At 38.1% G+C, this 16,676-nt stretch overlaps 1 long non-coding RNA gene across 3 annotated transcripts in view; it reads right to left on the bottom strand.

Annotated features, from left to right (window-relative positions):
- Positions 1 to 16,676, bottom strand: part of LOC121032147 (uncharacterized) — a 172,121-nt gene that overhangs the window by 19,049 nt on the left and 136,396 nt on the right. The window contains exon 1 of one of the 3 annotated variants that reach the window (XR_005791106.1): positions 5,113 to 5,283. The exons of the other annotated variants lie outside the window; for them this stretch is intronic. This is a non-coding gene — a long non-coding RNA (uncharacterized LOC121032147). Of the gene's footprint in view, positions 1 to 5,112; positions 5,284 to 16,676 lie in introns of those variants that run through there. 3 annotated transcript variants of the gene reach the window in all.

Raw genomic sequence — 16,676 nt, 5'->3', positions numbered from 1 at the left:
CAAGAAGTCCCTCCTTAGTGCTTATTGAAGCCAGGGTTATTGTGAATTGTCTCTGAGGAAGGACGCCAAATAATCACAAATGAAAACAAATCATCCTCAAATCAAGTGATAACATTTAGCTCTGTGCCTTTGAGACCATTCAAGTATTTTCAAAACAAAAATATGAGCCTTCTGTGTTTTCCTGCAAAGATTTAAAGCATTAAAAAAAATCTATACGAAAAAGTGAAAGTAACAGTAAATTTTGCCTTGGTTGAAAGGTGATTTAATTATTTTTAAGTCTTCATTCATTCATGCATTCATCATTTCTTTATTCATTCATTGAGCACTAGAGCCAGGAGCTGTTAGAGTTCTACGAATGCCAAGAAGCACAATATAAAATCTTCCCCCGTGAGAGTTGACAGTCTAATCTTACTAGAGAAATGGGAGAGAAACTAGCTAAAATGCAAGTTGATATTTGTTGCAAAGTTTAAAGAAGTAGCACGTAGAATTTAAAGGCTCTGACTTTAATTCCAGTGTCCTTGGGCAAGTCACTTAATCTCTTATAAGCTTCACATCTCTGAATGAATGGAAAGAATGAGTATGTCAACCTCACCATGTGGTTGTCAGAATTAAATGAAATAATATCTATAATGCAATTAAGCTGACATTAGGAAATGCTCAATAAATCTTAACTATCTTCATCGTTGTTATTTTTGGTTTTTTTAATGGCTGTTTATTTTGGAGAGTGAGAGAGAACGTGGGTGGGGAGGGGCAGGGAGAGAGGGAGAGAGAGAAAGAATCCAAGCAGGCTCCACACTGTCAGCACAGAGCCTGGCTTGGGGCTAGAACTCATGAACCACGAGATTATGACCTGAGCCAAAATCAAGAGTCGGTTGCTTAACCAGCTGAGCCACCCAGTCACCCTCATTGTTGTTATTTTTGTGGGAATAAAGTATTCTTCACATATAGAACATGTAGCTACTATGTCTCTCTGAGGGAATAGAAAAGCATCCAAAGAATAGTGTAACTTGCTATGAAATCCATCTGCTTACTCGTGTTTTGCATATGCAAGAATAGTTTTAAAAAGTCTTACTAGTGAATTAAACCGTTTGTGGGCTTTACCCAATGAAATTTAGAAAAGGGAGCAATTGTTTTTGGTTAAAGCAAGACCTCACTCAATTCTAAGTACAAAATCACCACAAGGAAAATTTTTCCCTATCTTTTTCTCTGACAAATTCTAATGGGACATTTAATCATTGAGTGTATTTACATTTGAAAATGAAGTGTATGTTTCAATCTCTTTCAGAAAAGAACAAATGGAAACATATGCATGGAGTCATCACATTGTCATCGGGGCGAGTTAATCCCTTTGAATCGAAGCTTCTGGACATTAAAGTCCAGCTGCTAGTGGAAACAGGTCTCCTTTAGTCAGATGTTTATAAGCCGGAAGTTTGCCAGGCTATCCACAACTCAACGCCCAGAAACATGACTTGAGAACACAGTGGCTACTCCTATTTGTGGCATATTTATAATAATGATTGAAGATGTTTATGGCTGCCACAGAGTCATGTATTGGGAATGACTGAATCACATGGTAATTTTTTTAATGCTTGTTTTTGAAAGAGAGAGAAGAGATTGTGAACGGAGGAGGGGTAGAGGGAGAGGGGAGACAGAGAATCTGAAGCAGGCTTCAGGCTCTGAGCTGTCAGCAGGGAGCCTGATGCGGGGGCTCAAATTCAGGAACCACAAGATCATGACCTGAGCCCAAGTCAGACGATTAACTGACAGAGCAACCCAGGTGCCCCTGAATCATTTTTAAATGGGAATTATGGTCCCATATTTATATGTAGGACTGTTGAAAGATAGCAGTTTCTGTTAGACTCAAATTCTTTTGTACCAGGATCAGGTACAACTTTTAACCGGCAGACCTAAGAGAATACTTGTGTTACAATCTGAAAGTGTCTTTGTACATGTCACAGTATTCCTGAGGTAAGATGTACCCCTTTTGCTTCAGAGCCCTGTCTCCCTCTGCAGCCATTCAATGCATTGGCTGCAAGTATTCACTCTTAATTGTTTGTGGAAAGCCGTGTATCTCTCCAATGTCTGCCAAACTCTGAAATTATCTGGGAAGTTATTAAACGGACTCTATATTAACTCTATATTTATAACCAAAGATATTTAGTTCACTCTAGGCTATCTGCGGGATTAATAGTTGTAAATGTTGGGAAGGCATCAGATCTGTTTAAATCTTTTCTTGGTGGCAAAGAAAGAAGACCTTTCTTAGTGTAGAACTTTGTGTGTGTGTGTGTGTGTGTGTGTGTGTGTGAAAATAGATCCTTTTTTTTTTTTTGTAAAATACTGCCAGAGTGTGAGCAGGGAAAGGGCAGAGGATGAGGGGAAGAGAGAAAATCTTTTTAAAATTTATTTTATTTTATTTTGTTAATGTTTATTTATTTTTGAGTGAGAGAGCAAGCTGGGGAGGGGTGAGAGAGAGGGAGGCAGAGGATCCAAAGCAGGATCTACTCTGTCAGCACAGAGCCCCAGGCAGGGCACGAACTCATGAACTATGAGATCATGACCTGAGCTGAAGTCAGACATATAACTGACTGAGCCACCCAGGTACCCAGAGAAAATCTTTTTTTTTTTTAATGTTTATTTATTTGTTTATTTATTTATTTAGTTAGTTATTTAGAATAAGTGGGGGAGGGGCAGAAGAAGAAAGAGAATCCCAAAGAAGGCTCCACACTCAGTGCAGATTGCAATGCAGCGCTTGATCTCAAAACTGTGAGATCATGAGCTGAGCTGAAATCAAGAGTGGGACACTCAACTGACTGAGCCAGCCAGATGCCCCGGATCCCTAATTTTTGTACAAACACGAATGCCATGATAAACCCCAAGCAATGCCATCACATATCCCCATTACAGCAAGCTAATCATAAATTCTCAGAGCTCATCGAACCACAAACTTTAGTCACAATGTTTTTGAGATGTCTGCATCTGAAATAATAATACATTATCTTACATTGTTTAGGAACTGATTCTGAAGATGCTTTGCAAAAAGAGGGATTTCCCCAATGATCTGATAATTGGAGAACCTCCCAGAAAACTCTGTATGAGAACACAGGTGAAAACATCACTCATCCAGCAGATTATTTTCAACATCAGTCACATTACTTTGTATTTACACTTTGTGTAGTGAATGAGGCATTTGATAAATGTTCCTTTGATTGGGTAAATGAATATTAAATGAGAAGCCATAATCCCAACTCAATGGCATGCACAACCCAAGCATGACACTGTGTACTTCCCTCCTAAGGAGAGTAGATTCTTCCTGCTTTTACAGTGGACTATCTAGGAATTTTTCTCAAGCCTTGCCTTTGATAAACCTCTCGTGTCAGACTCTGGATGGCTAGAATTACCTTCCTGTAGGCCGATTCCCAATCATGTGGTCTTATTTCATTATAATTATCATTATAGCCCTGGCTGGAGGGTTCTGCTTAGTTTTCCAGAGTTACAATTCCCTCTTGACTATGATTAAACTGTCTTTGGATTCATGGGCCTGGAAAATTTGAACAGTCCAATTTAATGAAAAACAATTTTCATAGCCATCTGGCAATGGTCTGAATATTTCTAGAAGTTAACTTTTTGCATATTAAACTTTGAAAAGAAATAATTAAATCAGCTTTCATAATAGCCCACGTGGAGTCTGTATGTTCCCACTAGCCCACTGATTTGTGTATCTATTGTACTTTCTCAGTACTTTTGCAGAGAAACAGATCATTTATATAAATTATAATCGATGGGGGTCTGAGTGCTGAGCATTTTGGAATAGCCTCTTGGGTAAGTTAGATAGTTAGAGACTAAGAAATTAATCTTATCTGCTTGGATTCTTTCATCAAGGCAAGATTTAAATCAATTAATTATAATTTAGGAAATTTTCAAAGCTAAAAAGCTTTCAGAGTGAAAATTGTGTTTGGGTAATTATGAAGAAAGTTCTTCCTATTCAAAAAGATAGCCTCACAAAATGCCATTTTACAGGTTCTTAAAGTTGTTTTTAAACTTTCCATTTTGTTTTTATTTTCTAAAGAACAATGCCAAAATTGTGAAAAGAATTAACCATTTATTGATTATAGCATTTGCGCTTTCTAGGAGTAATAACTCAGAGTTTCTCACAGACAAAGTAGACAGTTTTGGATCCTTCAAGCCTGAGTATAATTTGTAAAACTATTAAGTAACACTTATGCTTGCCGGGAGAAATTTTGAAAAGCAGAACAGAACAAAACAAAAACCTCTATGAGCTTAAAACATGATTTTTATTTAAATTCCTGCTGGGCAGAGCTGGTAAATTATGTCTCCTTATCTATTTAGTTGGATCTTCTATGAAAGTCTAGACAAGTAAAAATTCTGAAAAATGGTAGCTACCAAAACCTCCTTATTGGCAAACACTCGGTGGGTGGCAAAGTCAGGTGGGAATGGTATTTGTTTGACAGTCAACCTTGATCCTCACCACTGCTTTTCCTATTTCTGCCATTTTTGGTATAAGACTGTGAGCCACACCCCACTCACTCAGGGTACTCACTTTATATACTTGAAAATGGAGAATAATATCGGAAGAAATTTGTGGGTCAAGTCATAGCATGAATGTTTAAGTACAAGTACAGGTGCAGATCCTTTGCACATAATGCTTTGAATATCATTCCGTGGAATTAAAGGCCCTGGGAGAATCTTCATTCAGAAGTTTTCAGGGCTTATGAAAATGACAAAAAAAAAAAATCACTTGCTTCATCACTCAAGTCTTCATAACTTTAGTGGAAATGAGTATATTCTGTGAAGGCCAAATTTATTTTATCGCTGTTCTAAAGTCCTAAAGTCAGAGGTGCTTGCAAAGGTAAACATTCACAGGTAGCCAATATCCACAATAATGATACTGATAAATCTAAACCGCAAGGTACATTTGGAATCTTAATTTAAAGCAATACTAATAAAATATGTGATTGACCTGACAAAACATGCCCTGTTTAAGTAAGTAATTAAGCTGATGCAATCAACAAAAAACTGTTTAAAGAGTTAATTGGCTTTCACAGAAGAGACAAATCTATAGTTTTATGCTATTTTATAATATTCTGTACGAACCTTTTTCTCCCCCCTCTTGGCTTTTGCTGTTACCAAGCTGGTAATCCTTGAGAAGTAAAAGAAGGCCTTATTCTGTGCCTGCTGTTTATCACTTTCCTGAAATCATAATCCTCTCTATGTCTCCATAATCATCTCCACAGGAATTAATTGTGATGTCACAGAAGATTATGACATGAAGTGAGAAAAAATCGGCAGGACACTGAGCTCTGTTAAGAGCAAAGATCTTTTTCTCATAAAAATATGTGCTGTACCTATATCATGCATTTGTTTAAGAATAGGATCTAATTAAACGAGAGTGAATAAATGGCTAAGCCAGGTTTCTTTAAGTTGAATTTTTCAGAGGCTCTGAGGGTCAAATTTAATGATTCCTTAATTAAAGTCAAATTTTTTTCAGCAATTATACCAGAAGTGTAATATATGCTCTTTCCACTCTCATGTTCGGGTACGTGTCATGTATTTAATTGTGTCACAAATAAAATGGCACATTCATCAGTGATTCTTAACCTTAGCTGCACCTTGGAATCACCTGACAAACTGGAAGCTTGACAATGTCCTGGTGCCCTTGCTCTGCCTCCCTGTCCCCCAGAGCATCCGATTTAATTGGGATGAGGTCTGAGATCAGGAGTTTTCAAAGCTCCCAGATGATTTTCATGGGCAGTGAGGGCTGAGGACCAGTGTTCTGTATCATCGTACTTGCGGCAGGAAATTGCCATGGGAAACATTTATTTCATCTCTCATGGATAGAATTTTTAGAGAGAACCATATTTTCCAAGTGTGGTTTTATCATCTGAGCATATCTCCCGATCATGTCTCAGAATTTAATTTAAAAAAGCACAGCATTTTATGGAGAATTTAGTGTGAGAACATGCTGATGTGTGATCTTGGGACATGAAAGTAAAAGCTTGCTAATTACCCAGGAATAGTGGTGGAACAGCAAAATGTAAGATGCCGTAATGCTTCTGGGAAAAGGTTTTTCCCAAAGAGTGGCTTTCAACCCAACAACCACAGCATCTAGTGGGCTTTTTGATGGGCATCTGTGGCACACTTACCGGGAACTTCCAAAAATATGTGGGATGCAGGAGGTGTTGGAGGAGACTTATGAGGTAAGAAGTTCATCCTTTTAGTTATTATATGTAATTTTATCATCTTCAGTGTCTATTGTATAGCAGGTATTTGAAAATATGGGAAACCCATAGGAGTATAAGAAATATTTCCAGTATTGGGGCGTCTGGGTGGCTTAGTCCGTTAAGCGTACGACTCTTGATTTCAGCTCACGTCATGATCTCATGATTTGTGTGTTCAAGCCCGGGGTCAGGCTCTTCTCTGACAGTGGAGAGCCTGCTTGGGCTCTCCCTCTCTCTCTCTGCCCATCCCCTGCTCACACACACAGTCTCTCTCGAAACAAATAAATAAACATGAAAAAAATAAATATTTCCAGTGCCATCCCTCAATTAAAAGTAAATAAGCACAAGAGACAAGTTACACCAGATAGCACATATGGGTACATAACAGGCAAAACATTCGGGGCCACAGATAAGCTATAGAGGTGACTATGTAAATGAGAAAAGTTCCCTTCCCAGGGACGCTGTAGCTTCACTGTACCACAGGCTCATGGTTTGAAGTCTAAGTCACTCTCTAGGCTAGGTGACCACACAGTTCACAAGTCTGACCTCTGGGTGCAGACCTAGCAATTGAATAATCACAGAGCTCCTAACAGGGGAAGAGAGCTACTTTTGACACCCTTAGGAACTCTGCCCAAGTCTACGTCACTATCCCAGATACTGCTGAGTGGCATTCAGAAAGCCCACTCTGGAAGGTGTGTGAAGGTGCGTGATTCTGGAACAGCTAATCCGATCACTCTCCCTTGGAGCCACATTTCTTGCAGATTGTTTGAGTTGCCAGGAACAGGGACCAACTAAGTTAGGCTACTTGTGTAGAAATGGAGTTATTTCACCAGGGATGCAGGTCAAGCCCATCGTATCACCGAATGCTAGACTCAGAATAAATACATTTATTTTTCTAAGTGTAGCAGTGAAAACTTTTGTTATTTTATTTATCTTATTTATTTATTTATTTATTTAGAATGAGAGAGAAAGAGAGACAGTTGGGGAAAGAGGCAGAGAGAGAGAGAGAGAGAATCCCAAGAAGGCTCCCTGCTCTCAGAGCAAGGCATGACGTAGGCCTTGAGATCATGACCTGAACCCTGAGATCATGACCTGAACTGAAATCAAGAATCCGATGGCTTAACCGACTGAGTCACCCACGCACTCTGGCTTTATGTTATTTTTTATTATTATTATTTTTAAAAAGTTCTTTTTAATGTTTATTTAAGTTTGAGAGAGAGAGAGAGAGGCTGCATGTGAGCAGGGGAGGGAGAAAGTAAGAGAGAGACACAGATGAGCAGGAGAGGGGCGGAAAGAGAAGGAGACACAGAATCCGAAGCAAGCTCCAAGTTCTGAGCTGTCAGCACAGAGCCCAACATGGGGCTCGAACTCACGGACCGCGAGATCATAACCTGAGCTGACGTCAGGCATTCAACCCACTGAGCCACTCAGGCACCCCTAGCTTTGTGTTATTTTTTTAAGCTAATTTACAATACAGCAGTTCATCAGGACATGTATCTGTAAATTATTATTGTAGATAGAGAGCTGAATTGTTCTGCACAAAAATTTCAAGGACTTCTGAATTTCTGGACACACATCAAGACCAAAGATACGAGTTGAGTCAGAAATGAGAAGATCAGGGATAACAGATGCAAAGAGGCAAGACAGCCAGGAGAAGAGCAGCACGGTGGGGAGGGGCCGTAGAACATGCTTAAGCAGGAAGGGACAAGGATTTTAAAAGCGGGAATATTTTAAATTACGTGGACCCATGTTGCTGTAATGTACCACTAAGGTAACTTCATTATTATCCTCAAAATAGGCTGACAAGCAGATTGAAAGCAGTTGTCTTTGTAAATCATGTTTTAGGGCAATGAAAGCAAAAAAAAATTGATTTTTGAACACTTGCAGGGCGGAAAAATTAGATAGTTAAAATGTTAAGGAAAAAGAGTTTGAGAAATCAACAGAAGAATGAAACTGGAGTTGGCCTTGACCATAATACACTCCACAGGATTGCCCTCTGAGAAAACAATAGACTCTACCTAAGGCCCTTGACACAAAGCTTTGCATATAAAAAGCATAGGGGCGCCTGGGTGGCTCAGTCAGTTGAGCATCAGATTCTTGGTTTTGGCTTAGGTCATGATCTCACCTTTGGGAGTTCAAGCCCCATGTTGGGCTCTGCTTAGAATTCTCTCTCTTCCAAAAAAAAAAAAAAAGAATTCTCTCTCTTCCTCTCTCTCCGCCTCTCTCTCTCAAAAAAAAAAAAAAAAAAAAAAAATTGCAATAAATAATAGCAAACATCACCAATCATTATTTTGTTAGTGTTAGAACCAATAGATGTTGATGGTTATATATAATCTCCTGCATTATGGAGACTCATTTGAAGGAATATGCTATTCCAATTTAGATCGTGAAAGAACACTTAACTTCCATTTATACTTCAGTTTCTACTCTTTGATTAAACTCTTCCTTTCAGCTTATCCCTATAACTCAGGCCAAAGACCCTGCAGGCAATGCGTCCCCAGATGGGAACCCAAACTACCCCCTCCAGCAATAACAACTGCCCTGAGGCCAGCAAGTGATTGACCCCAAGCCAGTGATCAATCTGACCTTCACTGCCCACCTGTGTGTATCTCCCGACTTTGTCCCACATTTTCCTTATATAAACCTGGGGGTATTTTTAGAACTCTGAGCATCAGTCCATGGTCTTCCCGGTGTCCACCTCCCTGAAATAAATCCCTTTCTTGTTTCACCACTGCTTGTCTCTCTGCCTCTGGGGTTTGTCAGTGGTGAATATCCGAACCCGGTCTGTTTGGGATCCCTGAAGCCGGGACTTCTCGCACCCTATGTCTTGGTTACAATAACGGTAATTTATGGAATGGTCTGACATTCTGGAATATCATGGCTTAATTGGAAGTATATTTAGTATCTCAGAGTTTTTGATTCCAAAAGTATTCAAAAAGAAAGTCCTACTGATTTGTTTTGTTCCGTCACTGCTTCTCTCCATTAGCCAAGAAAAATAAAGTTGGTCTTCCCCTGAGTGGTGTTACACTTGATAAAAACAAGACATACAGAAGACACTTGGTATAGAAATATAGATTTCTGTACACACATGTATTTTCCAATTTCAATGTTTTTGCTTACAAGGAATGAAAAAGACAAGTAAATAAGAGATCTGACGGTGTAGATGGGGGTGGGTCCATGATGCTAATTGAGTTTCCTGAGAAATTATCTCTCGTAGGACACACGTTCCTCTTTGTACTTTTCTGTAGGTTCCTTTCTATTAAACAACTTTTTAAAAGCCTACTCTTTTGATATATTAAAACAATAAGGGTAAATCTACATTTACTACAAAGATAAATTACCCCCAAATCTAATCTAGAGAAAATGCATTTTTGCTTTCCTAGTAATACTAGAAAAAGAACTAGTGATCAGATTTCCTATTAGCGAAAATAAGCACTTTAATAAACTGCTCGGTATCTCCCAGGTACCGTAAATGGCAGCTGCTATTAGACCTGGTCTCAATAATGTAATAGACAGCCATATAAACCCACATACCTAATGGAGCATAAAGTAAGCACAGTCTTTGGATGGCTTTGCCATGTATTGCAGCTTTTTGAAGAATGTTTTAATTTTTTGTTTAATGGTCTTGCCAGTTTTCTACAATCAAGGATAGTAAACTGCATCCCTCCTGACCCCTGTAAGTTACACTGTGATGGGGTTCAGGGCAAGCCCCCCAAAATATGGCACTTTGGCATATCATTCATTCTGAATTAAAATTACATAAAAAATAGGCTATGCAAGAAAAACACTCTCACCATCTTTTGAGCCCCCTGTCCCCGCCCTCCGATAACGGGAAATAAATCTCCAGGTGATAAAAGTTACCCTCCAGGTATCCGGAGGGAAGGCTATATCCTTATCACCAAAGATAGAAAATCCAAGGCTGAGAAGTTTGTATAAACAAATCTCCTTACTTCTTTACTAATTTACTAGCCTGAGAGCTCAAACTTCTTTGTCTTGTCAATTCTTCACAGATCTATTGTTTCTTCGTTTAAAATGTATAAAAGCTGCCTGCTTTGGTTACTTCTGTGAGCCTCATATTCCTATGACTTTCCATATGTACGAATTAAATTTGCTTTTTTGTTGTTGTTGTTACTCTATCTTATGGCACTTTAATTATTAGACCAGCCAAAAAACCTAGAAGGGAAGAAAGAAAAAGTTGTCCACCCCTAAAACTATAGCCCATGAACTTCTCCACTTTAATTCTATTACTTTTAAGACAAAAACTCTTGGTCCCAAATTCCTTTTTAAGGAATAGCATCTATGACAGTATGCAAATAAAACATAAATTTTAATTCAGGTTGCGTAATCTTTTGGTTCTATCTTTAGAGAAAAATACATTTAGGTTTATGTGCATGTAAATATACATATGTGTGTGTGCTTTTGTGTTCCAACATTGAACTACTAACATTTAAAGTATCCTGATTAAGACACCATTGGTAATATATTTGAAACATAAATAAAACAAATCAGAGAATGATCATTAATAGTTTGAATGGTGTCTAATCTCCCTATTCTAATTATTATGTTAATATTTCCATGTAGCTCCTTATAATTATTTTATTATTAATATCCATTTCTTCTATAAATGATTAGAATATATATGTGCTTATAATTATATTTACCCATCGGAACCTCATAATAATTAACTACTCTATAGTCAGATATTTATCACAAGAAATGTCATAAGCATAGTCAAAAATTGTACTTCCTGTATGGATAGCATAAAAGCTTTTCAATCAAAACAATTTGTCATGTAACAGTGATTATTAGGGAAGCAAATTTAGAGAATCAATCTCTAAATTATTGACCAACAAAATCTGAAATGTTGGCTTGCAAAACAAAGCATGGTTTCTGTAATTGCAATTTAGTTATGTACTCAATGTCTAAATAATCTGGGTGTATGATTAAAACAACACTAACTTGGAGCTCACTAAACTACTGAATCAGATTAAGGGAAACACTTTATAACTGGATGCTGCTGTCTCTAAACAGCTGGGGAAAATGACATCTCCTAGTGTTATGTTAAGAAGGGAATGTGTTGGGTGCCTGGGTGGCTCAGTGGGTTAAGCATCTGACTTCAGCTGAGTTCATGATCTCATAGCTCATGAGTTCCAGCCCCACGTCGAGCTCTGTGCTGACAGCTCAGAGCCTGGAGCCTGCTTTGGACTCTGTGTCTCCCTCTCTCTCTGCCCCTTCCCTGCTCATGCTCTATCTCTCTTTCTCTCTCAAAAATAAATAAACATTATTATTATTTTTTTAATTTTTTTTCAATGTTTATTTATTTTGGGGACAGAGAGGGACAGAGCATGAACGAGGGAGGGGCAGAGACAGAGGGAGACCCAGAATCGGAAACAGGCTCCAGGCTCTGAGCCATCAGCCCAGAACCTGACGCGGGGCTCGAACTCATGGACCGCGAGATCGTGACCTGGTTGAAGTCGGACGCTTAACCGACTGCGCCACCCAGGCGCCCTGTATTATTATTATTTTTTTTTTTTAAGAAGAGAATGTCTAAGAGAAGATTTTCTTCTAGGCTACCAGTTTGTTAGCTAAAATGTTGACTAGTTTGTTAGCTGAAATATTGACTGGGGTTGTATTTTTGGTTTGGTGTGTTATAATCTAGCTTCTCCAATGTGTTTACAACTATTTTGCTACAGTTAATCTTCTGTTTCTTCCTGCATATGCTGACTCACGCAGACACATCAAGCTAGAATCCGTCAGTCTTCATGGTCAAATATGAATATTATAGCAACAATAATATATGCATATGCACATTCATAACTAATTCATTTAATAGGAATTATTAAACTCATTTCCTAATTTGGAAAGCTAGAAATGGGCCATCTTTCCATATTTGTTCTTAATAGTCTGTGGTTATCAAATGTGGTGACCTGATTTTCCTTATACCGTGACTGGCAGTTCTGTCCCCCCCTTCCCTGTGACTTCACCTGTGACCTTCCCAAAATAGTCTAGTTGGCTTAAGATAATGATCCTCTCAAAGCAAAAATGTCAACTTTGAGATTATTCATGGTGACTTTGTAATTCAACAAATGTTTACATTTTAAACACAAATGTACACTTATGAACACAGAAAAAGAGTAGCAGATCAGCAGTAGCACTGTATTTAATTACACATTTCCTAAGAGAGAGGGACAGACAAAGAGGGGAATGCTATAAACATACATGAAAATTATCAGATACAACATTTCTTCCCCATTTACTCTGGAATCTCCTATAGTCACCACTACTATAGCTGGCTTCCCTTGCCCAGGTCATCTGTCATCCCACAGACCACTCTGTGAACCCAACCAAGTGATAAAGTTTATGAGTCTTGGATTCTTACTCTGAAAAGCCCGTGTCTCTCCAGGTGGTCCTTTCCAACTCCAAACTCCTATGAGTTGGCTGTAGAACCAACACTAGGAAATCCCAGGGTTATGATATTTCTACCTTGCCAGCAAGCTTTTCAATTCCAGAGGTCACATTACTTTTCAATTCTGCTAAATCTATTAGCTTTATGGGAGTATTGCCTGACGCGGTGCTGAATGTTCTGCCTTTGGCGTTCCAGGAACAGAGAAGGGAAATTAGCTTCTGCTTTAGCTGAATTCCACTTCAGTGCAGCGAGGAAACCATGGCTCACATTAGAGGCAAAATGGATATTTAATTTAGACTATAATATAGTCCTAAATTCCCTGTGATGCTTTCCATTTCCATTCTTTCCCCTTCGGATGAACTGACATAAGTTTCATTTTTAGAATGAAAAGCAAAGAACATATTCAGTTTAGGCTGTCATAGCATAGAGACAAAAATATAATTCAGAATTATCTTCCTTTAGAATAAGCCTTTGAATTGACAGTATAGTATTGTATGCTACATAATACAAGCTTTTTATGTAGCATTAATATACTACCTTACAACCTTGACAATTTACGCTGACATTTTGCATTAACATTGCAGTTAACTATTTGATGATACCACACTGCCAGAGTAAGAGAGTATTTTAGTGGCTGATTTTTTTCCCCCTGCAGTACTAATACAAAAAGCAATAATTTGCCTGCCATGCCATTTATTATATTTCACAATCTTTTCCTAAACACCCCAAAGCATGATTGCATTAGAGTCCACATTTGGCGAACAAGTACTGCTATATAGATTCATTTTTCTCTTTGACACCCAAAATGCCGCATGGGTACATTTATTAATCAAATATTTAAGCATGCTAAGAAAGCTTTTTTGTGGATTTGTCTAAGCTCTACACTTTTCTTCTTTTTACCTTGAATAGGAAATTTGCTTTTGATTGACAATAAGTGACAGTGAAATTTTATTTTGAATTTGATATTATGTCTAGAAAGTCATATTTTATGTACACGACATGATACAAAAAAAAAAAACCCCACAAAAATGGCAGGTAAGTCAGCTGGCAACTCCAGGCCATCATGTCTTTGACTTGATTTAAGATGATGACTTTTCTCAAAGCAAAAATGCCAGTTTTGATCTCTTGTATTGGGTTATTCATGCTGACTGTGTTTCAACAAAACTTGTAATTTCACACAAAAATTTATGTTTATGAACATGAAGTGTAGCAGAAGAAGATGACTGGTAATATGTATTTAATTATACATTTCCCAAGAGAAAGGAAGGAATATGATGAACTATCAAAATGCTTTAAGAAGTAGAAACATTCATAGCAAGCAAACTAAACCAAACCAAAAAATATTTATGCCTATACACACACACACACACACACACACACACACACATATATGCCTATTATATATATTATGCCTATATATATGTATATAAAATCAATGCTCAATAACAAAGTTTGGCATATATATATGTACACACACACACACACACACACACACACACACACATATGTGTGTGTACATAATTGCCACACTTTGTTATTGAGCATTGATTTTCTAAAACAGCCATGCCTTAATCACATATGGGTTTACTTCTTCAATAGAAGAGTTACTAATATTTCCACTCTTCTTTCAGTCACCTCCAGATGATTTTGCAATTGTTTCCAATTAAAAAAAAATGTTCATTCCATTTTTATGCCAGAGGATATTGGTCACAGAAGCGCTTCCCAATTTTAGCTTTAAAACAACAATTTTTTATTATTTGTTCAGACGTCCATGATTCAAAATTGGCATTTTTGTTGTTGTTGCTGTTCTATTCAACCCTTACAGGCATTTCGTCTTTTGAAAGTTCTTTAAAAAGCTCACTACAGGTTGCAAGCTGGAAGTCCAGTAGCTTCCTGAGTGGTTACTAACAAGTTGCTATTGAAAGACCCCTTTGCCCTCTGTTTGTGTGCCTCAACACTTGTTACTGGATATCTGATTTTCGGCAATACTGTGACACTTGAATGAAATTCCTAGACAGACCTCATATATATTGCAGGCGGGCGGTCGGAGAATTGCAATCAAACCAACGTGAGTTTGCTCTTTGGTGAGTCACTGATAGAAACTACACCAGGTGAGCTGCTGCACAAAGGAAACTTTATTTGCAGCAAATAAGGAAATCATGGGGAATAACTTCCAAAGCCATGACTCCCAAGAAAAGGCAAATAGATTCCTTTTATTTAGGGACAGGATGAATATTTGTCAGGAAGCCTTGTCATCCTACGTAGAGCTGGGCATTTGGTCATGCAGGTGCCTTAAGGAAACATTTGCCTTGTATGAGACTTGTGCTACAACTAGGGCATAGATGTTAATATTATCATGAGGTAAAGGTAATTGCCAGTCATTCCAGAGGTCACTCTATGATCCATCTGCATAGGCATCAGGCAAGGGTTTAGCTCAAACTTGTCTGTGTGGTCTGAACCACCACAGCTCTTCCCCCAGGCACTACCATTGATTGAGGGGTAGTTTTGATTTCCACCACGGGATGTTATGTCCATAGGTTTCTTGACCTTAGTTAAAAGATGAGCTAGAAAGAAGAGCTTACGGACAAATGTGAGACAAATTTCAGTGGGTGGGTGAGCAGTAAAGGTCAGGTTTGGGGGTCTAGCTGATGACAGAATGAAGGGAAAAATTCTCAGAATGCAAAACTATAGAGAGATAACCAGCATCATTGGTTGTTTTCAGACACAACCATAGGAGAGAGAAAGAAGAGATAGAGAGAGAGAGGAGAAGAGGAAGAAGAAGGCAATAACAAGAAGGAGGAGAAGGGTGGGAGGAGGAGACAAAGAAGAAAGCAGACAGGAGGGAGAAGGGAGGGAGGTACTTTGCATGAAGCAGTGAAAAACACTATTTTTGATTAAAAAGGTTTTTAAAATATTTATTTATTTTTGAAAGAGAGAGAAACAGAGTGCATGAGGAGAGGGTAGAGAGAAAGGGAGACAGAATCCAAACCAGGCTCCAGCACAGAGCCCGATGCAGGGCTTGAACTCACAAACCAAGAGATCATGACCTGAGCCGACACCAGATGCTCAACCGACTGAGCCATCCAGACGTCCCCTTACCCTATTTCTGATCCAGAATTTTGTTTGTTTACTTGTTTTCAGCCTGAAAATAATGCACTCACTTTCCAGAAAATTATTACTCTTTCTTATGAAAACATTGGATGAAACTTTATTTCCCACAAACCTTTCAAAGTTGATATACTCCAATTTAGAAAGAATTATTTAAAAACACTAGAGTCTGATTTACATTATCTTCTTGTAAAAGACACAGATCTGCCATTCATAGAAGCTCAAGACGTATTCTACTTAATCAACTACCTGAAGGGTGTGCACCTGCAGGAGGAGGTACAGATACAGCAATTTGGTTTGCGCTTAAATGTTGTGGTACTTTTAAATGTTTGGTGTATCAGAATAGAACTTCCTCTGTTACCAGAAACCCCCCATAGGTAATTGTGACTACAAAGTTCACCTTTGTACCCTTTTCCTGCCTTAATGATTTTTCACTTGAAGACCATACAGCAGTCTTCAAAATATTTTGCTTCCATTCTCCCTCAAAGAATGGTTTCCAATTACAAATATTTCATCATAATTACAGAAGTTTATTTTTGGCTATATTGAATATTTTGTAAGATGAAATGAATATTTACTGTAATTGGTTTAAATACTTTTCATACTTTTAGAAAATGGGTTTTAAACATCTATTGAATAATACACACTCAATCTTAAAGAATCACGTACACATTTTTATCCTTGGATTTTATTTAGTATATCTTGAGAAAGTTGGTCATCTTAGACAAAAATTCAGTTAGGTTTAAGAGAATCAAGTTCAGTTACCCTTAACGCAGAGACTTTTTATGTTTGTTTGTTTTTGTTAGTTTGTTTTGTTTTAGAGAGACAGAGAGAGCGGAAGGACCAGATGGGGACAAAGAGAAAAGGGGAGAGAGAGGGGAGAGAGAGAGAGAGAGAGAGAGAGAGAGAGAGAGAGAGAGAGAGAG

Source organism: Herpailurus yagouaroundi, unplaced genomic scaffold (assembly GCF_014898765.1).
Source record: "Herpailurus yagouaroundi ecotype Mexico unplaced genomic scaffold, PumYag 141, whole genome shotgun sequence".
Classification (NCBI taxonomy): domain Eukaryota; kingdom Metazoa; phylum Chordata; class Mammalia; order Carnivora; family Felidae; genus Herpailurus; species Herpailurus yagouaroundi.
This window is presented reverse-complemented; position numbering and strand designations above follow the sequence as displayed.